General features: G+C 42.3%; 2 protein-coding genes across 2 annotated transcripts in view; one reads left to right on the top strand and one right to left on the bottom strand.

The window, feature by feature from the left end:
• The window catches only part of ST6GAL1 (ST6 beta-galactoside alpha-2,6-sialyltransferase 1), an 87,312-nt gene that overhangs the window by 29,592 nt on the left and 45,668 nt on the right, over positions 1–12,052 (top strand). The gene's annotated exons all lie outside the window — the stretch shown is intronic.
• The window catches only part of ITM2C (integral membrane protein 2C), a 370,458-nt gene continuing 368,860 nt past the window's right edge, over positions 10,455–12,052 (bottom strand). Inside the window, exon 7 of the transcript XR_010025722.1 lies at positions 10,455–10,472. The gene's annotated coding sequence lies outside the window, so the exon portion shown is untranslated. The remainder of the gene's footprint in view (positions 10,473–12,052) is intronic.

Below are 12,052 nucleotides of genomic sequence, written 5' to 3'. Positions count from 1 at the left end.
ACTCTATAATCACTCCCAGCATAAGAAAACTTTAAGAAGACCGGGTAACCCCAAGCATATCTCACTGCATTTTTTGTTAATGTTTCAGATATTTGCTTAACGCTGCGTCTCCATTGGAGTGTTTGCTGACAAAGATCGTTGAATACTTGCACTGCTTTGCCTTTATATTTGATCACGGCCATGGCCCTCAACTTCTTCATTACTAACTCCTTCTTATAATAACTGCCAAATTTCACCAGCAAATCTCTGGATGATCCCTTGTACTTTGCTCCTCCCACTCGGTGAATTCTCTCCAAATCACTGTCATTTAAATCCAATCCTGGCATCATGTCGTTGAACCACTTCAAAACTATTTTCCTCAGATCTTCTCCTGGTTCTTCAACAAATTGCTTGATGCGTATGTTACAACGCCGAAGCTCGTCCTGAAGCCGAATCAGCTGTAAATCTTGATCTTTTGATTTTACTTCAGAAGTTTTTTCAAATACATCCTGTTTGTTTGCAAGAGCTTTGACTTCAACCCCTACTTCCTTTAACTCTCTCTCATTCTGAGCCAGCCTATCAGCTAGCACCCCCATCCGTGCCTCTGCCTTTTTTTCATTATCAGCAATTTGCTTGCTCAGAGCGGCTTTGGTTTCCAAAATCAGCTTTTTAAGTTCATCCATTGTAACAGAAGAAGTTGGCGCCGTGCCAAAACCTTCCGCCATTTTCACAGACTCGTCTGAGCCTGAAGCTGAATCACTTCCCGAGGACTGTAAATCTTTTTCGACAGGCACTTTCTCAAGACGGGCCAAATTATGATTAGAAGGGTGTGCTCTTTGCCAAGCAGCCTTCCCCGGGGTTTTTTTCTTTCTAATATACGGCATGGATTTATGTTTAAGTTCCGTCAATGTCCGGTTTCCGATCCACCACGTCTCCCCCTTCTTATCCCAAAAAGTCTTATTTTTCAATGCTTTTTTTTTTTTCTTAAGAAGGGTGACTTTACTACCAAGACATCTCTCTCAGATTAGGGGTATATAAATCAGCATTTATCAGACTAGAAGACAGGAGAGCTCCAACATTCCAAACATTCCAAAGTTCATCAGTTCTTGCTCTTGCTCCCCCCTCCTTCCGTCTGCTTACAGTCAGAGAACAGCCAGAAACGGGCTATTTTCTCCCCTTAATCTGTAATTACTTTCACAAAAACAGGATTTTCATCTTCTCTCAATAATCATAACCATCCTTCGTCACTTTTATTAACAATCCATGCCTCTTAAGTGAGATAATAAGCTTTCCAAATCCCCCCTCTCGGGAGCTCTCAAACAGAGATCTTACCTGTCATGACGTCCGGCTCCGCCCCCCATACCCTACGAATCGTAACCTGATCCCCTTTGATGAACCTTGCCGTCTCTGTGAAAGTGGAACATTTACAATTGCATAACTCCCCCAAGTTCTTAAGTGCTTGAGGTTTGGACTTTTGCTGTAAAGCAAAGAAAAAGGAATGTTATTAATGGATTTAGACCAAGTCCTGTTGCAAAGGTAATTAGCTGCCACAAACGCTTCTCCCCACCATTGTGGCTCAGCCTTTGCGTCTTTCATCAGGCATTCCATCTTCTCCTTTAAAATTCCGATCCTCCTCTCTATATTTCCGTTCTGCCACGGACTCTTCGGATCACAATATTTATGATTTATGCCAGTCTTTTTACAAAACCGCTTGAAATCCAACGATTGAAACTCTCCTCCACGATCTGTCAAAAATTCCCGGACTTGCTTCTGCAGATTTCTCTCTATAAACTTAACCCATTCTTTCACCGTGTTTAAACATTCTGATTTGTGCTTTAACAAATACACCCACGAGAAACGGGTCTTATCATCTAAAATGATTAATGCATATCTGGCTTTTCCATAGCTCTCAGGAAAAGGGCCAGCTAAGTCCATATGAATCAATCCCAAAACATTTTTATGCCGCCAGTCTCTGACACGTGGAATATTAATAACTTTAGACTTAGCAATTTTGCATATCGAGCAATCAAGATATTTCTTGCACCCCTGAACTTTTACTCCCTCTGAAAAACTCAGAGTTTTGTTCAGAACCTTAAAACTTGAATGTCCAAGTCTTCTATGAAATAAATGGATACAATTATTATGATTAGGCTGATTTTCATTAGTTTCCATACAACCTGCTTGTATCTCTGAAATTCCTTCCTCATTAGGATTGCCATCTATGAAATACAATCCATTTCTCAGCTTTCCCATTCCTCTTAGGAGTCCATGCTTACGAATAAAGCATTTGTCTTTTTCAAATCCTAGAAGGGAAAAATTCAAACTGGGAACAAACAATGCATTCTCAAAGCACTGTTTCAAAAAAGGTAAGAAGCACGTTCCTTCCCCAGACGCTTGGATCTTCTTCCCATCAGCCAGCACTATAGATTTTTCAGAGGAGTCCCTGAAGTTCCGGAAAAAGTCACGTCTATTAGAAATCACAGTGGAACAAGCAGAATCTATGAGCCAATTCTTGCTCCCGCCTTCCGCTTGCCTGCAGATCTGACTTCTCACTTCTGCCGTGACTAGCTGCGCGGATTTACTCTTCCCTCGGGGGTTTTCTTCTTTGTTGGGCTCTGATTGTAATCTGACTCTACAATCCTTTTGAATATGCCCCAACTTCTGGCACCTGAAGCACCGAAGAAACTTTTTAGGTTTGGACTTTTTCGAAGTTGAAAATGCTGACTCATCTTCCTCCTTCTTCACCAAAGCCTTAACCCCTTCATACCCAGACCATTTTGGAAATATGTCTGGTTTGTCGCCTGAACTGCTTTGGGCTTGCTTTCGTAAATTTTTCTTTTGTTGCTCTTCTATCATTCTCCCAGATATTGTATTTAATGACATGTCCTGGACTCGCAGTGCCTCTAATGTTGTCACTAGCACGTCCCAAGACAGTGGTAAACTGGACAAAACCACATACACTTTCATCTCATCTGTTAAGGGTAAGCCCGTTGCACTTAAACTTTCAAAGCAGTCTCTTAATTTCTGCAAATGAGCTTTTATGTCTTCTCCCTCTTTCATAAATGTACGGTAAAGCTTTCTTGTTAAGCTTATTCTAGACTCTCTGACATATACAAGTCTGAGCTTAGTCCAGATAACGTCAACAGTGTCTTCTCTGCTTATATAAGACAGTTGATCGTTCCTCATAGACAAAACAATTTGAGCTTTTGACCTCTCAGCGCGACGTCCCCACTCGCGTAACTCAGCTGCATTCAAATGTAGATCCCACATACAGCCAATTTAGCCAAGAATAGGGTGACCATGTGAAAAGGAGGACAGGGCTCCTGTACCTTTAACAGTTGTATAGAAAAGGGAATTTCATCAGGTGTCATTTGTAGGCATGCAGCACCTGGTGAAATTCCCTCTTCATCACAATAGTTAAAGTTGCAGTAGCTATACTTTAGTGACCAGATACAAAAGAGAGCAGGGCTCCTGCCACTTTAACTATTGTGATGAAGAGGGAATTTCACCAGGTGTTGTATGCATACAAATGCATATTCCCTTTTCTATGTAACTGTTAAAGATACAGAAGCTAGGGTGACCATATTTTAGAAACCAAAAATGAGAACATGGCTGCCCCGGGGGTGTGCCCACCAACATGTCCAGGCCCCAAGGTGGTGTGCCCACCAACATGTCCAGCCCCCAAAGGGGCGTGCCCACCCAAACCAGCAGGTGCTCTCCAGAAAGATGCTTTCAGAGCCTCAAACAAGTCAACCCAAACCACACTATACACTCATATATTATCTTTCTGGGACAAGACAATATTTTGCAAGCAACCAGACATAACAATCAAAAAGAAAAAAGAAAAACACATTTACCTCATTGACACAGCAATACCTAATGACAAAAAGTTGCAGAAAAGGAAGAGGAAAAGGGAGAGAAATATACACCACTGACTATGGAAGTTAAAGAACTACGGCAACAGGAAAAAGTTACAAGTATTCGGTTAGTCACACCAGTCACCAGCATCACATCATTTTTTATTTTACTTTTTGCAGAAAACCTTCAGAAATTAGTCCTACCAAAATATATCCACACCAATATCCAGAAAGCAGTCATATTTAAAACATGTTCAATAGGAAATTTCTGAACCAGTAAAAGACATTTGTGAGTTGGTAAAGCCCATCATGTTCATCTAGAAAAACCACCATAAGTAAGAAAAGAGAGGTGATGGTGATGATGAATAGTAATGGCAACCCTGTTAATTTTTTGAAAGATTTTTTTTAAAGAAGGATAAACAGTTATCAGCAATTGTTACGAAATATACATCATGCCAATTATATCAAACAAACTGGAGAGGAAGATCTATGGGTCAAAATGCATTATTAAAAAGGTGAATTACTATCTTCTACCACCCGCTAGAGATCTACTTCTTCCTTTGCACTACTGAGCAAGTAGACACAAATAACTCAAGCAAGCAAGTCAAACCGCATGCCACAGAGGATGGCTAAAAACAGCTATATCTATGTTGGGAGAGAATTTCCTTCATGTCTCAAAATTCCTGATCCCAAGTATGATGACCCAGCAACGTTTTTTAGGAAATCTTGCTCATATTGGTATAGGTTGAGATTTTTTGCTGGTCAATTTTTATCAGTAGAACTGCAATAAAAAATACCTTAATGGAAATGTCTTTATGGCTTTTAACGATTTTACTTTGGACTTTCAGTCTTCAGAAACTACAAGTGGATGATATGGAATAACTGACAATTAGAGGAGAAGTGAAAAACCCTTCTCCACCCCTACCATGCCTATCAGCATGAGAGCTAATAGTTGGAACCAAAATATCAGTGAATTTATTGGAAAATCTTAGGAAAATTCAAAGCTGTTCTGTGATTTGGATCACTGCCTCAGTATGCTGAACTATCCTTGTCATTTTATGAGAGGGATATGAATTAATCCTTCAACATAGATTGGGCTGTTGGTTGTAACTTGTATGGGATGTCGTACAATTCTCAAACTACAGGGGGAAAGGTAGGGGGGATCTTCATGAAATCCACAAACTCTGTCCATGGACTCCCCCTGATTTTAGCCAAACCATAGCAGTGGAGGGGGCTGGGTGTTAAGCCCCTGTCTAATTTGAGAACTGCTTTTCTCCTTTTATAAATCATATTGATTAATAGACAATGTGGTTTTCTTTCCCAGATACTAGTGGCCTGTCTGCATATATTTTCTGCAAGGATAATAATGTTTCCTCTCTGCTAGAAATACTTCACCTAATCACTCTGCCTGTTTAACAAGATATGCTTTAAAAAAGACTGACAAATTGCAGCTCAGCATACTGAGGTAGGCAGCAAGCCATCACTTCCATGTAGGCATGTGGCTGGCAGCATCAATTTATTGTTGAGTTATGGCTTTAAAAGCTGATTAGTTATGGCACAGACTGGGTTTCTGGCACATAACCTTTTGTGTTAAGTCTCTGTCTGGGCCTTCCAGAGACTAGCAGAGATTGCAGCGGTTCTCAGCCAAGTCAGCAAAGACGTGAATTAAGACAGAGATTCATGTAGGTTAAAATAAACCTTTTACTGGCAAATAAATACAATAAATGCCTAATGTAGAAAAGCTCGATAAGTCCTGGAAATCTACCATTATCTTGTTGAGTTATGGCTTTAGAAGCTGATTAGTTATGGCATACACTGGGTTTCTGGCACATAACCTTTTGTGTTAAGTCTCTGTCTGGGCCGTCCAGAGACTAGCAGAGATTGCAGCAGTTCTCAGCCAAGTCAGCAAAGACATGAATTAAGACAGAGATTCATGTAGGTTAAAATAAACCTTTTACTGGCAAATAAATATATAATTTAGTTATGGCAGTACAGATACAAATACTTACAAACGGTCAGTCAATACAGCTCACATCAAGTTGGGTAAGGGACATGGAAGTAAAAATGAACATGAAAACACATTTACTTTTATAGACAACCTGTACAATGATGCAACTCCTTGCAACCCTTAATTGAAGACAATCAGTTAGACAATTATTCAATTATGACACTCAATGTCCAGGTGTAGAGTTGACCTTTAAGTTTCTGCTGAGTCTTCTGTTCTTCCAGATCCTCAGCAATTAACAAAGCAATGGAAAACATAACCAGGACACATTCCAGGATCCAACATTTATTTCCTTTCTCTCTTTTATTTTTTATTTGATAACACCGAGAAGAGATTGGAAGGCAGCCACAACGTTCCTCCCATTGGCTCTATCTGAGGCTAAACTGGCAAACAACGCCTGCAACCCAGTAATCCTTCCCTGGAAGTAACTCCCATTGAACTCAATGCCACTGACTTCTGAGTAGATAGGCACAGGATTGCACTGCACATACTTGGAGAGATAATTCTCGGTCAGCAAATCACACTGTGCAAAACAACTTTAATACTGCCCTTTAAGTATTCCAAAGAAATTATTAGAATGATTAGGGTGACCATATTTTGGAAACCAAAAAGGAGGACAACATGGTCGCCCCCCAAGGGGGCATGTCCAGTACCAAGGGGGTGTGCCCACCTGAACATAGCCTTGGTCACATGTCTGATTTTACAGCACACATTTGTGGTAAATAACTGGCAAGGAGTCCAACTGCATGAAGATGAGGCATCCCAAACAGGCGGCCCCGTCCTGGTTTTTATTAAGAACTAAGTGGTTACATTTCTTGTTTACAAGTTATGATTGGTTGTTGCGTACAGCATGTTAATGCATGATTACCTCGTGCACAGAAGGTGCTGTTAGTGTGTGTTCAGCATGAATATACCATATAAGGGTTAAAGAAACGCGTGATCATGGTGCCTTCAGTACTGTATTGTATTGTCTGTGGGCCTTGCGTCAGCACATTCTTGGCATGGTTAGCCAGTGCCAAGATGTTCCTTAGCAAGGCCTATCTTATCATTGTCCTCAGCACATCTCAGTATGGTCTGCCAATACTGAATGTGTGCCAGAGAGGAACAACAATAACCCCTACACACATTTAAGACAAATCTGTTCTACATAACATCTTAATGTTGAAATCACTGAAATAAAGAACAAGTGAGAGATTCAATGTATCTGAAATTATCTTCACTCACTCCTACTTTTGTAGGTTTTAATGTACTTTGAAGCTTTTGCTATACTCTGTGTGTTACATTCTCCCCTTCCCTCAAATATCTTTTCTGACTGTATCTTCACTCATTGCAAGCTGCTGTTGTTGTTAACAGAGTTTGCTACTGGCCCCAGATCTGTTTCAAATTTGGTATGGCTAAAGCGCTACCTAAAAGCTATCATGGTGCCAACTTTCAGCTTTTTATTTTTAAAAATGACAGCTTAAAAATAATAATTTTAAAACCTCTTTTTTAAAAAAATCCTAAAAAATCAATGGATGAACAGGTCTGTTTCAAATTTGGTGTGGCTAAAGTGCTACCTAAATCCTATCATTTTACAAAGTTTCATCTCTTTATCTTTAAAAATGACGATTTTAAAAATAATAATTTTAAAACCTCAATTTTTAAAAAATTCCTAAAAAATCAATGGATGAACGGATCTGTTTCAAACTTGGTGTGGCTAAAGCTCTACCTAAATCCTATCATGGTACAAAGTTTCATCTCTTTAACTTTAAAAATGATGATTTTAAAAATAATTTTAAAAACTCAATTTTTAAAAATTCCTAAAAAATCAATGGATGAACAGATCTGTTTCAAATTCGGTGTGGCTAAAGCTCTACCTAAATCCTTTCATGGTGCAAAGTTTCATCTCTTTAGCTTTAAAAATGATGATTTAAAAATAATAATTTTAAAACCTCAATTTTTAAAAAAATCCTAAAAAATCAATGGATGAATGGATCTGTTTCAAATTTGGTATGACTAAAGCCCTTCCTAAGAGCTACCATTGTGCCAAGTTTCATGTCTTTATCTTAAAAAACGACAGAGTTATAAGCATTTTTGTTAATTCCCATTAGAGCTGCCCTTTGGGGAAAAAATCCGGATTTCCCCTCCCCCACCCGGATTTGCCATCAAAAAACCGGGCAAATCCGGTCATATGGTCACCCTAAAGGGTGTTTGTTTTTTTTAAAAAAATGACTTACTGGGTGGCTAGTCGAGAAGGAATTGCTGCACACATACAATTCAGGGCTTCCTTATTATTATTATTATTATTATTATTATTATTATTATTATTATTATTATTATTATTTATATAGCACCATCAATGTACATGGTGCTGTACAGAGTAAAACAGTAAATAGCAAGGCCCTGCCGCATAGGCTTACAATCTCTTCTGGCAGCCTGATTGCTTTCTGTATTGTGTGCCTCCTCCACCCGTTCTGGTGGGAGAGCCTGAGAGCGAGAAGAAAATGTGCCCTGCGTTGCAACCGAGGCATCTTCTAGGTTTTGCAGTGGGAGGGGTGGAGAGGGAGGCAGAAGCCGGGCGCCCCAGCCTCTCCCGCACAGAGATCGAGGAGGAAACGTGTCCTCCCATCGCCTCCCCCATGACGATTTGGGCAATATCTTGCCCTGCATGATCGCACCAGCCAGGACCACAGCAGCGCTGCGAGAGCATGGAGGAGGCATTTCTGGAGGCACCGGAAATGCGTCTTTCAAGCCTCCCTCCCACTCACGACGATTTGAGCGATTAATTGCCCTGCACAATCTTGCTGGCCATGAAAAGGGTGGAGCGGTGCTGGGAGAGGGTGGAGGAGGCATTTCTGGAGGCGCCAGAAACACGCCTTTTAAGCCTCTCCCCTGTGATGATTTGGGCGATTTCCAAAACAAAAGGCCTGGATCAGTGCGGGGAAACCACAACCTGCCCAGACATTTCAATAAAATATTAAATTTCCCACTGGATGCTGGATTTCTGACCCATTTCCAGAGTTGTCCTGGGAAATCTGGTCACATGGTCACTGTACAGAAGCCTTGTCCTCCTTTTCATATGACCACCCTAGCAAGACCATTAAATTGACTTGTTTGTTTAGTCTCAAGAGCAGATTCCCTGTTTAGTGTTCATAGTAAGTAAGCCTCTGTGTGTAATTGGAGCTAGGCCAGGCAAACAGTGGACATTTCCCAGCACAAAGAAGGAAAACATAGTGTTCCCCTGTTAAGATTTCTATCATTTTTTATTATAATTTGAGTGAGATATTGCATGATCAACACATCTCTGAATAACTGAACTTCATCAGAACCACAGTTTTGGTTCTGCTTGAATGGGGTAGAAAAAATGGAAGTGAATTTTTAATTCTGTTTCGGCCAGCTGGTTTTTCTGACTTCCGAGTTGGGCTCAAGATGCTCCGTTTCAAATTGCCTTTGATTTGATGTTAATAGATCCTTAGGTAATACCATGAGCAAACGGGGGGAGGGGAACTGCCAGAAAGAAACTACTGCTGCTTTTGGCCTATGGCTCTTTTGGATTTGATGCATCTGCTCTGGTAATGGCTTAATGGATTTTTTGTTTGTTTAACTATAATTAACTTGACAGGCATGGTTTAAGCATTGTGTTTAGGAGAATTGTTCTCGCTTGCCTGTTATCATACTGGGACAAACAGCTTTACCCATAAGTTAAATGCTAAATCAAAATATTTATGTGTAATGGTACACAAGGCAGGATGTAGTATCTCTCCACAATGCCTTGGAGTGTGTGTGTGTGTGTGTGTGTAAAACTCCTCACTTGTCTTTCTCACTTGTTTTCTAAATGAATGTGGCTTCAATATAGGCTAAAGGGATGCTTACTGACCACATCTGACAGACTCTCACTGCACTTTGGCCCTTTTGAAATTACCATTTTAATGTGGGAGCCACTGCACTCACATTGCAGTGGGAGGTGGCTGCTTGCCCCAGTTTCTAAGAGGGCAGTGATGATTTGGGAAGGAACTGCAATTTGATTTCCTCCCATGTGGTCCAGATCTTCCAGTGTTACCAGAGTGGTCCTGAAAGAGCAGGTATTACACTGGTTCCCCTGCCACTAAGGTGATCTCAGAAGGAGCCTTTAAGAGTGTTAGGACATTTCAAGGAGTGTCCCTTCAGTAATAATCCTATTGCTCTTGGAAGGGCTTGCTGGGATACTGTTTCTTATCAATGTGATGTGATGGGGGACAGTGATAGTATCCTTCACTAGGGGGCTTGCTAGACCTGCCGGCAGGGAGGCGGGGCCGGGGCGCGCTACCGTTAGCGCGCCTCCCCCAGGCTTCCAGACGGCGGAGACGTAGGGAGGATGCAAGCCCTGCATCGTCCGCCATTTTGTTTGTTTGTTTGTTTAAAGGGGCCGCGTTTGGCCCGAAGACTCCGGAGACGATAAGTGGCTTTTTGACTTATTTTTTTAAAACGGGGGGGGGGGGCGAAGGATGGGAGGGTGGGTGGCACGGGGGGAGGGCGGGTGCAATTGCGCCGCCGCCGCCCGAGCAAGCAGCTGAGCGGCGCTTGCCCGGGCAATGCCTGGGATGCGCCGCTCGCCTGCTTGCTCGGGCGGCGAGCGGCGCGATCGCACCCGCCCTCCCCCTGTGCCACCCACCCTCCCATCCTTGCCCCTGCCATCCTTCGCCCCCCCCCGCCGATGGGCACAGCGCTCCTATGAGCGCTGTGCCAGGTCCGCGGCTTTTCGTGGCTCCTCGCGAGTAAGCGAGGAGCCGCGAAAAGCCGCGGAAGTCTCCACACTATCCCCAGCCCCGGCCTGAGGCCGGAGCTGGGGAAAAAGCGTGCCATAAGCGCATTGGCTTATGGCGCGTAAGACCAGGCCTCAGCGCGGCCTGTCTCCGGATTCCCCTGTGCGTCATCTGGACACACAGCAGGGAAGCCGGGTCAGAAGGCGCGCTAAGGCCTCGTCTAGGAAGGCCCTAGGACTCTCCAAAACCTTACCCCCAGCCTATTTTCTTGATACTGTAATGGCTGATTCATTGCTGCTCAAACCAGGCTGCAGCTTGTTTCTGGGTCCAAACATATTCACAGATATCTCATCATCATCATCATTATTATTATTATTTATTTATATAGCACCATCAATGTACATGGTGCTGTACAGAGTAAAACAGTAAATAGCAAGACCAGTCTCCTCCTTGGTTCTTCTGTGTCACAAATGCCTTTTAGCTGAGGACTGCAGAAGGGTGTGTGTTGTGTGTGGGGGGGGGGGATGCGCACAAATAATAGAGCTCTACATAGGAGATCCCCTTCATTTGATCCTAATCCTTTTCTGTTGGTTTCCTGGACTTCCTAGTCTGGCACGTTGGATGCATCATCATGGACTCTGTCACCTTCATCACCATGGAGTTAACAGCTTTAGGACTCCAGCACTATAGCAACATTCCAGCCAGTGAGCCATCCGCCTCAATGACCTCAGTGTGTAGAAGAATGGTTGTATTCTCAGTTATGCCTGTGACATGCTTTGGGGAGGGGTGCGTTAAGAAGAGGGAATGGAGCAAACTAGAAATAATGCACAGTGCCAGAATCCTCTGAAGTACAAGCAGCGATTCTGATCTGCTTTTACAGCCACTGCTTCAGACACACTCCAGCCTGGCTTGCCCTTTAGACCTGAGTGAATATGCTTACGATTTGGGTGCTTATCTTTTGGAATGGCTTTAGCTTAGTATTTCGAGGGGGGGTGTTCCCCCCAGAGGATCGTTTTATCATGTAAGGAATACACAGTTGTTTCTCAGCTGGGGCAAGAGATAATAATGTCTCTCCCCCCTCTCTGCCCCACAGCTATCATGTCTGTTGTGAGGAAATTAGGGTTCACTAGCATTGACAAAGCAGTGTTTTGTCACTGGGAAAAAAATATTACTACCCAGAGAGTTCTACTAATACTACTTGGAATACTGTACAGAATGTGTTTGTGCTTTGTAGACAGTTGGGAGGAAAGTAGTGGGGCAAATCTCATTGACTCATATAATCATCAAAATATGAGTCACTAAGGAACTGAAATTGTGTCTTGGCAGTTGCTTTCTGGGCATAGCTGGGGGACCTAATCTGTTCTGAACATATCTTGCAGTGCAACACTTTTGTTATTACTTTGTTATTATTTTGTTATTATTTTGGTATTTCCTCCAAGTCTCCATCTTTCTTTCTTACAGAACTCCTGTAAGGTTGCATTTCTTCTCAA

The sequence above is a fragment of the Elgaria multicarinata genome, chromosome 8 (assembly GCF_023053635.1).
Source record: "Elgaria multicarinata webbii isolate HBS135686 ecotype San Diego chromosome 8, rElgMul1.1.pri, whole genome shotgun sequence".
Lineage (NCBI taxonomy): Eukaryota > Metazoa > Chordata > Lepidosauria > Squamata > Anguidae > Elgaria > Elgaria multicarinata.
Note: the sequence above shows the minus strand (reverse complement) of the source record. Positions and strands in the feature narration are given on the sequence as shown.